The 7,009-nt window shown below is 41.9% G+C and overlaps 1 long non-coding RNA gene across 1 annotated transcript in view; it reads right to left on the reverse strand.

Moving 5' to 3' along the window:
- The window catches only part of LOC110396393, a 49,235-nt gene continuing 42,904 nt past the window's right edge, over positions 679–7,009 (reverse strand). The window contains exon 4 of the long non-coding RNA XR_002436949.1: positions 679–3,665. This is a non-coding gene — a long non-coding RNA (uncharacterized LOC110396393). The remainder of the gene's footprint in view (positions 3,666–7,009) is intronic.

A 7,009-nucleotide genomic window follows, 5' to 3' on the forward strand; every position in this document is an offset into this window, starting at 1 on the left:
CTAGCTACATTTTGTCCCACCCTAAACAATTCCTTTTCCCTGCTTACACTGATATGCATACCCTATGCATATCAGAAAAGGGGAAGGGTTGACACAGAAGGAACATGTAAGCATGTTTTTAGTCAAGTCTACAGAAAAAAAATTACACTAGAGGTCCTGCCATGATGCTGAAACTGTGAGGAGAAAGGGGGATATTTGCTGCTGTGTTGGCTGTGCCTAACCCACTGTGATGTCTACTCAAATTAATTGGTTCAAGGGACCTCAGAAACTTCACAAAGCTCTCTATTAGCTGACTGGACCTTACAAAAAGGTGCACTTGCATCCAGTTCCCCTTCAGCAAACACTGATGACAGGCTAAAGTGGTATCCACCATCCTTTGGATAAGGAATGAGCAGAGGGCTGTAAAATGGCATCTAGGGCTGTCTTGAGGGAGGTAGATGGATCATCTCCCACTACCACATTTCCTGCTGGCCACTGGAGCCTCATGGTTCTTGCTCCTCTTAGTAAGCACATTGATGCAAAAGTTACTGCAAAAATACTGAGTTTAATGGAAGTGAAAATATCCCTCTGGATGAACTGCTACTATGAAAAAAAGAAATAATGGCAATGCTATGTTCACAAAAAACAAAAAACAAAAAACAAAAAAAACACCTTGAAAATTGTGTTTATTGAGTTCTATGCAGCAGTAACAGTCTGGAAAAACAAAAGGGAAGAAAAACTGAGAAATGTGAGGCTACAAATGCAGTGTAAAGCAGAGCACAGAGCAAAGGGGCAGAGCTTTGCTTTAGTGGTGAGAGACTTAGTCTCCCTGGCTTACAGGGAACTGTGCAGCTCCCTCTGTGCTATTGAAATGCAGTGGAGTTTTTTGTTGGCTTTAAGCTGCTTCCAAAACAGTGCCTTATATGTCTATGGAGGTTTGAGGGAAAACTTCACTGCTGCCAGGTCTTTTCGCCAGCTGCACATATATACTACACCCATGATTTAAAGGCCCTTCTCAATGTCCATATAAAAAACATTTACTTTTGTTTTTTGCAAATAAACAGCAGAGAGAAGTTGATCTCATTGGCTCAGAACTGCTGCACTGTAATATTAACTGTAGGAAGCATTGCTTCCGCAGAGCTGGAATGAATAGGCTGTCTGGTAATGAGGAGAGAGCTTGAGTGGTGCCTTGGTGCAATCCACACAAGCAGATGCTGGAGGAAAAACTCCCAAATTGTCTATTTCCACTTGTTTCTCCACGTTATGCCTTCAAAGATCAGAGCAGGTCACCTGAACAGCACTGCAGGGGTTAATGTTGGGGAAAGATTCAAATGTAAGTGGCCAAAAAAACTCCTTGACTTCAGAGACAGGAAATGGGAATTGCTTTGCCTCCTCCTATATGACTTCAGTTGACTTTTTCCTCACCTTTTGGGGGTCATCTGTTGAAAGCTTTGAGCTTCCCTGGCTTTGTTGCTGCTATATGGGTCATTCACTTGAATGTAAAAATCAGTGAGGTCAACAAAGCGCCTCTGGGGATGCAGACTGTGAGCCCACGAAAACTGTCCTCATCCCTCCCCAGAAGCACAGGCATTTCTGCTGCGGGCAGAAAACACACACCTCTGCAATCTCCTGTGGGGTAGATGATCTCTGTCATGTGTGTAAGAGCATGATTTCAAAATCCAGAGAAGATGCTTAAAGCTCATGGGCTAGTTTAATAAAGCCCACAAAAAAAAAAAAATCTTCTGTAAAGGTCTGCAGAAAGAGCTGGAGGGCACTGAAAGGCACGTTTTTCTTGCTGACAGCTGGATTGAGGCTGAACTGCAGCTTTCCATGTCTTGATGACAATTAGGCATTTAGTTGGGACCGAGATTTCATAACCTTCTCATAATGAGGAAAATCAAAAGGACCTTTGGGATATCAGCACTCCCAAGTTGAAAAGGAGCTGAGACCCAGGAAAACAGCTCCAGACAGGGCAGACACATTCCTCGAGACCAATCGGATTAGGAGAGTTCCTCTGAAGGGCAGCTGTGATAGATAGTTGTGCTTGGCAGTTATGACTCAGCTAATCTGATCATCACTTCCTGCTGGCCTCCGGGACATCCCATCTGACCAGCTCTCTGCCCACTCATTCCAATGTATGAGCAGTTTCCACTTCAACTGAAGGATAGTCAGTAGCTTTTTGTAAGGCTTACAGAGCAGAAAGCGAACAATGACTGTGTGAGAACTGCCCAAAGTCTTCGACATCCCTTTCTTCTGCAGGCAAAATAGATGCTGCTTCTACATCGTTTGTTTATATCACACGGTCTTCTCTTAAACATTACGTACATGTATGTATGCATACAAAGTTTGTAAACTGGCTCACTGGCATACACCTCACTGTGCATCAGTGCAAACATGGAATTACTGAGAAATGCTAACAATCATTAAAATGAACTTTATGGGACGTGCCAGTCTGTACTGATAAAATTCACGTTATCTGGTGTCACCACAGAGCCAGATCTCCTCATTTCTTGTAATGAAAAAAACCTGCACAACTATTCTGTGAAGGATTAAAAAATAAAGAAAGAAAGCTCTTCCTTTTGATGGAATTGCTGCTGGAAACTGCATCAAGTGATGTGTTTTTAGCATGGAGCTATAGGATGGAATGACAAAGTACTTCTGGAGAGTAGGGCCAGCCGCAGGGAGAGACCCTACATGCAGCACTCCACCAAAATTAGGCTGCAGAACAAACAAGAGCTCTCATATGTACTGGCAGTGCAAATAGCATTCAGTCAATGCTTTTAATGATATTGCTGCTGATTTAGTTTAGGTTTTCTTTCCTCTTAGTAATCTAAATACTCATTAGTGCTTATGATTACTTATTCAGTATTTAGTAGGTCAGATGATGACAGAAACATCTCTTGTGCCTCTCTGATGCCTCAGCCTTGACACCAGGGGTCTTTTGGATTGGCAGAATCCAAAAGAAAACTGGAATTTTAGCAAAGAATATCAAGCAAAAGGATAAAGAAAATTTTTCCCAAAATAACTACTGATTGATGCAGATGGTATTATTTTAACAAGGCCCATTTTGCAGTGAATGATGAACTTTCACTTTTGGAAACATCAGTGGTTACTCAAGATGATCACCTGACTACTAAAGTATTGCAGATCACCAATCCATTCCCAAACAAAAAGGACAGGAGCTGTTGAAAATGATGACCTTCAGACAATGTTCTGAACTTCATTAGTCTACACTTCTACTCTGCAGCAGGAAAAAGTGTGTCCAAATTAAAGCCACCGCACCCAAAACTTATGTCAACAAGTTGATAATGTCATTGCTTTGACTATGTTTCTGAGTTCTGGTCAGTCTGGAAACTGCTGAGGAGAACAACGGGCATTTTTTGATGGTTGCATGAAGAAGTACCACGGAAATGAAAAACATAATTCTCAAACCACTGAAATGTGTATGAAGTCATTACAGTGACACTTCTACTGCTAAAGCACCCACAAAATGAAGAACCAAAATGTGGTGTTCATGAAGGTCAGTAGGAGTATTCCACTGTCTTCTATAAGCATTGGTACCTCTGAAATAGCTTGGTAAACTATAGAGTGCTTCTTCTGGCAACTGAAAATGCTGTAATCTCTTCCTAAGTCAGTGGGGTTTCCATAAGGCCTTTGTAGTGATGAGAGACCTGGGACTCTTCAGTCTGGAAAAGAGAAAGAAGAGAGGGAATCTCATCACTGTTTATAAATATCTGAAGTGCGGGAATCAAGTCGATGAGGGTGGACTCTTTTTGGTGGTGAGCTGTGATAGAACAAGGGGCAATGGGTAGAAACTGGAGCACAGGAATTTCCACACAAACACAAGGAAGAACTTCTTTACTGTCAGAGTGACAGAGCACTGGAACAGGCTGCACAGAGAGATGGTGGAGTCTCCTCTGGAGATTCTCAAGACCAATCTGGATGCTTTCCTATGTGACCTGCTGTAAGGAACCTGCTTTAGTGGGGCAGTTGGCCTCAATCTCTAGATGTCCCTTCCAATCACAAAGATTATTTGATCTGTAATGTTCTAGAGGATACAAAGTCAGTATCAGTCCAAGATCTCTCTTATATGCTATGTTTAGACAAATGGAATTTTCCATTCATTTAGAAGATGAAGTGTAAGACCTAGGCAAGTTGACACATTTGTCAAAAAATCCTGGTCATGAGTTGGTGGTATGCAGAGACTGCAAGATGATTTTTGATGCTTATAGTGACTGCAGTGCCATGATTGGAAGTCTGGAGAGGAGTAAGCAAGAGATGTTACTGTGGAAGGATGTGGTCTAGTGGCTAAAGAAGCAGTGTAGTTTTCAAGAGAAACTTGGAAATTTGTCACTGGCAAAACTACTTACACGGTGACCTTGGAAAAGTTATTGCAGGTATCATTCTAATAACACCTAGCATGTAAGGATTGTTCAGAGGCTTAATTAATCACATTCTTCAAGCTTCAAATCCACTTAATGGTGAAAAACAGCACCATAATAGTTTGAGCCTTGTAGCTGGTTATGTTCAGGATCAGCTACCTGGAGTGATTGAGGAGCAATGTGCTGGCAGATGCCACCCCTGCAGTTAGTCTTGCGCAATTCCCTACAGTGCCAGTATTTCTAGCTGCAAATGAACTTGCAGTGTAAAACAACACAAGTCCCAATGTAAGGAATAGGGAGTTTATGCTGAATGCAAGAATACTGCAGTAGTAATCCCAGAGCAGTGACTCGCTTAGTTCCATGGCAGCCTCTGAGAGTGGGCCCTGCCAAAAGTTCCCAGAGAAGAGGAAATGAAGACAGAAGTGGGAGCTTATAGAGGAGCCTCCCCACAGGATGAATCCTGGGCTCTGTTACCCATTCTAGCCAGAAGATCTTGTCATCAACCATATGCCATGGAAGAGAGTTCTCTTTGATCTGCTTTAAATGCTCAGTTTAATTAAATCCCTTTTACTCCTTTTGAAAAGAAAGAATAAGCTGAAGTAAAGCAGTTACCCTCTCTCTACTGTTTTCCCTTTTATTCATCTCTAAGCAATAGTTCCCAGCTTTACAGCTTCTCTTCCTGTGAGCACTTTTATTCAGTCATTTTAACATCCCAGTTCTGGACCTTCCAATTTCTGAGAAATATTTTTGAGAAAAACATAACTGAGATTGAATGCAGTACCTCAGACATGCTGATTGGCTTGGTTTATGAAGTAGTGTTACATTTTGCAGGGTCTGTTTTCCATCCGGGGCTGTACAGTACTCACACAAATCTGTATTTATGATACCTCTGCATATTAAGTGGAGATTTTCACTGTACCAATGACAATTCCCTTTTTTATCTGAGTAAAGTAAACTTTTAAGAGTAGCTGACATTGATGTTTATTGTTATCTTTTTTTTCCAAAATCTGATTATTTTCTATTTATCCAAACCAGAAGCTTTTGCTTCCTCTCCTATTTCTGTTTTACCCTGCTTTGCTAGACTCTTCTGAAGGTTTTTACAATCATCCCTCATGCTCAGTGGCCTTCAACCATTTTGTGTCATCTGCAAAGTTTCTCACCTCTCACTCAGTTTTCCTGATCATTAACAAAAACAGCAGAGAATCCACCTGACAGTATGCACCACCACACCTGCTGCTAAATTTTTGCCTATGTGAAAATGTGTAATCTCTTATATATTTTACCTTCTCTATGCTATCCAAGTTCTAATGTTGAGCAGTAACTTAGCCAGTGCTTAAGAAGTTTACAACAAACCTAATAACTAATGCTCAGATACTGGCAGTGTGAGACTAAGTCAAAGGCATTTTGAATAAGAACTGCTAGACGAACAGTTGTCTCCATTTGATGACTTTTATGTTAATGTTGTCTATCCCTCTCATGCTCCAAACGTCAAGTTGCATTAGTCCTTAAAAGTATGATATCGTGAGGGAATATGAAGTCACCCTGCTGATATTTTAGGATTGCTATACTGCAATGAAGTATATTGCTATACTGCACTGCAGTATAGCAATTATATGTGCAATATAATATTATATTAAAAATATAATAGTATAATATAGGTTAGCAAAACTGTTCAGATCTTTGGTCTTTGTTAAATCAGCAGTTTTCAATTATTATCCAGGTAGAATTAAGTGTAATCTTATAGAAAGAAAATTCCATTAAGTACAACAAGGTAAAAGGCTCATCATCATAAGCAGATAAGGCAAGAGACCAATTCTAGGAATAACTCAGCATCAAACAATATTCTCAACGGATCATTTACATACTTACATGAAACCGTAATTAGAAAGTGTCTGAAGAAAAAACAAATCAGCCACAACCGAATATTTAGTAACAGTATAGATTCAAGAAGTTCTGACTACTCTGAATCTTTCCTACATAATCTGAGTATAAATATATCACCTCATTTAAAAGCATTGCAGAACTCCCTGCATTCAGACACCTTTGCTCCTCTGCTGCCTTGCCCTGCCCTGCAGCTCCCTGTCCTGCCAGTAGAGCTCAACTGGACAGCCCCTGCCCTCCCACCCCCTGGCTGAGGGACACAAGGCTTTTCTCCTTCACTAACACCAACTATCTGGAGACTAAATCACGTCAAATAAGTCTTGATAAGGACCAGCCAACCGGGGGCCAACAGTTGCAAGCCCTGTTATGATCGGAGAGCCGCGGCTTGGAGCTGGAGGCAGACCTGCGGTTTGGTTGCTCTGCACGGGGGAGAAAATCCCCCAGAGACAGCCCTGGGGTTTCACATCCCTTGGGAGGAACCTGGAGGTCCCAGAGGGCTGGCCAGCAGAGCTGGAGTGTGGGGAAAGCCCCTAGGACTGCCTCCTGCAGCCTAAGAATGACAGAATCATGGCATCATTAAAGTTGGAGAAGACCTCCACGATCATCGAGTCCAACTATCAGAGAGAAAGATGAACTTTTATTGAATAAACCCTCTTGCTCTACATGCCTGGGGCTGCGTGCCTTGGCCACAGTGACCTGGTGGGGCCCATGGGAAGATGTGGCCAAGGCCCTGGTGATTGGTGTGAAACCTCGATGCCAAGCACACG

This window comes from Numida meleagris, chromosome 1 (genome assembly GCF_002078875.1).
Source record: "Numida meleagris isolate 19003 breed g44 Domestic line chromosome 1, NumMel1.0, whole genome shotgun sequence".
NCBI lineage: Eukaryota > Metazoa > Chordata > Aves > Galliformes > Numididae > Numida > Numida meleagris.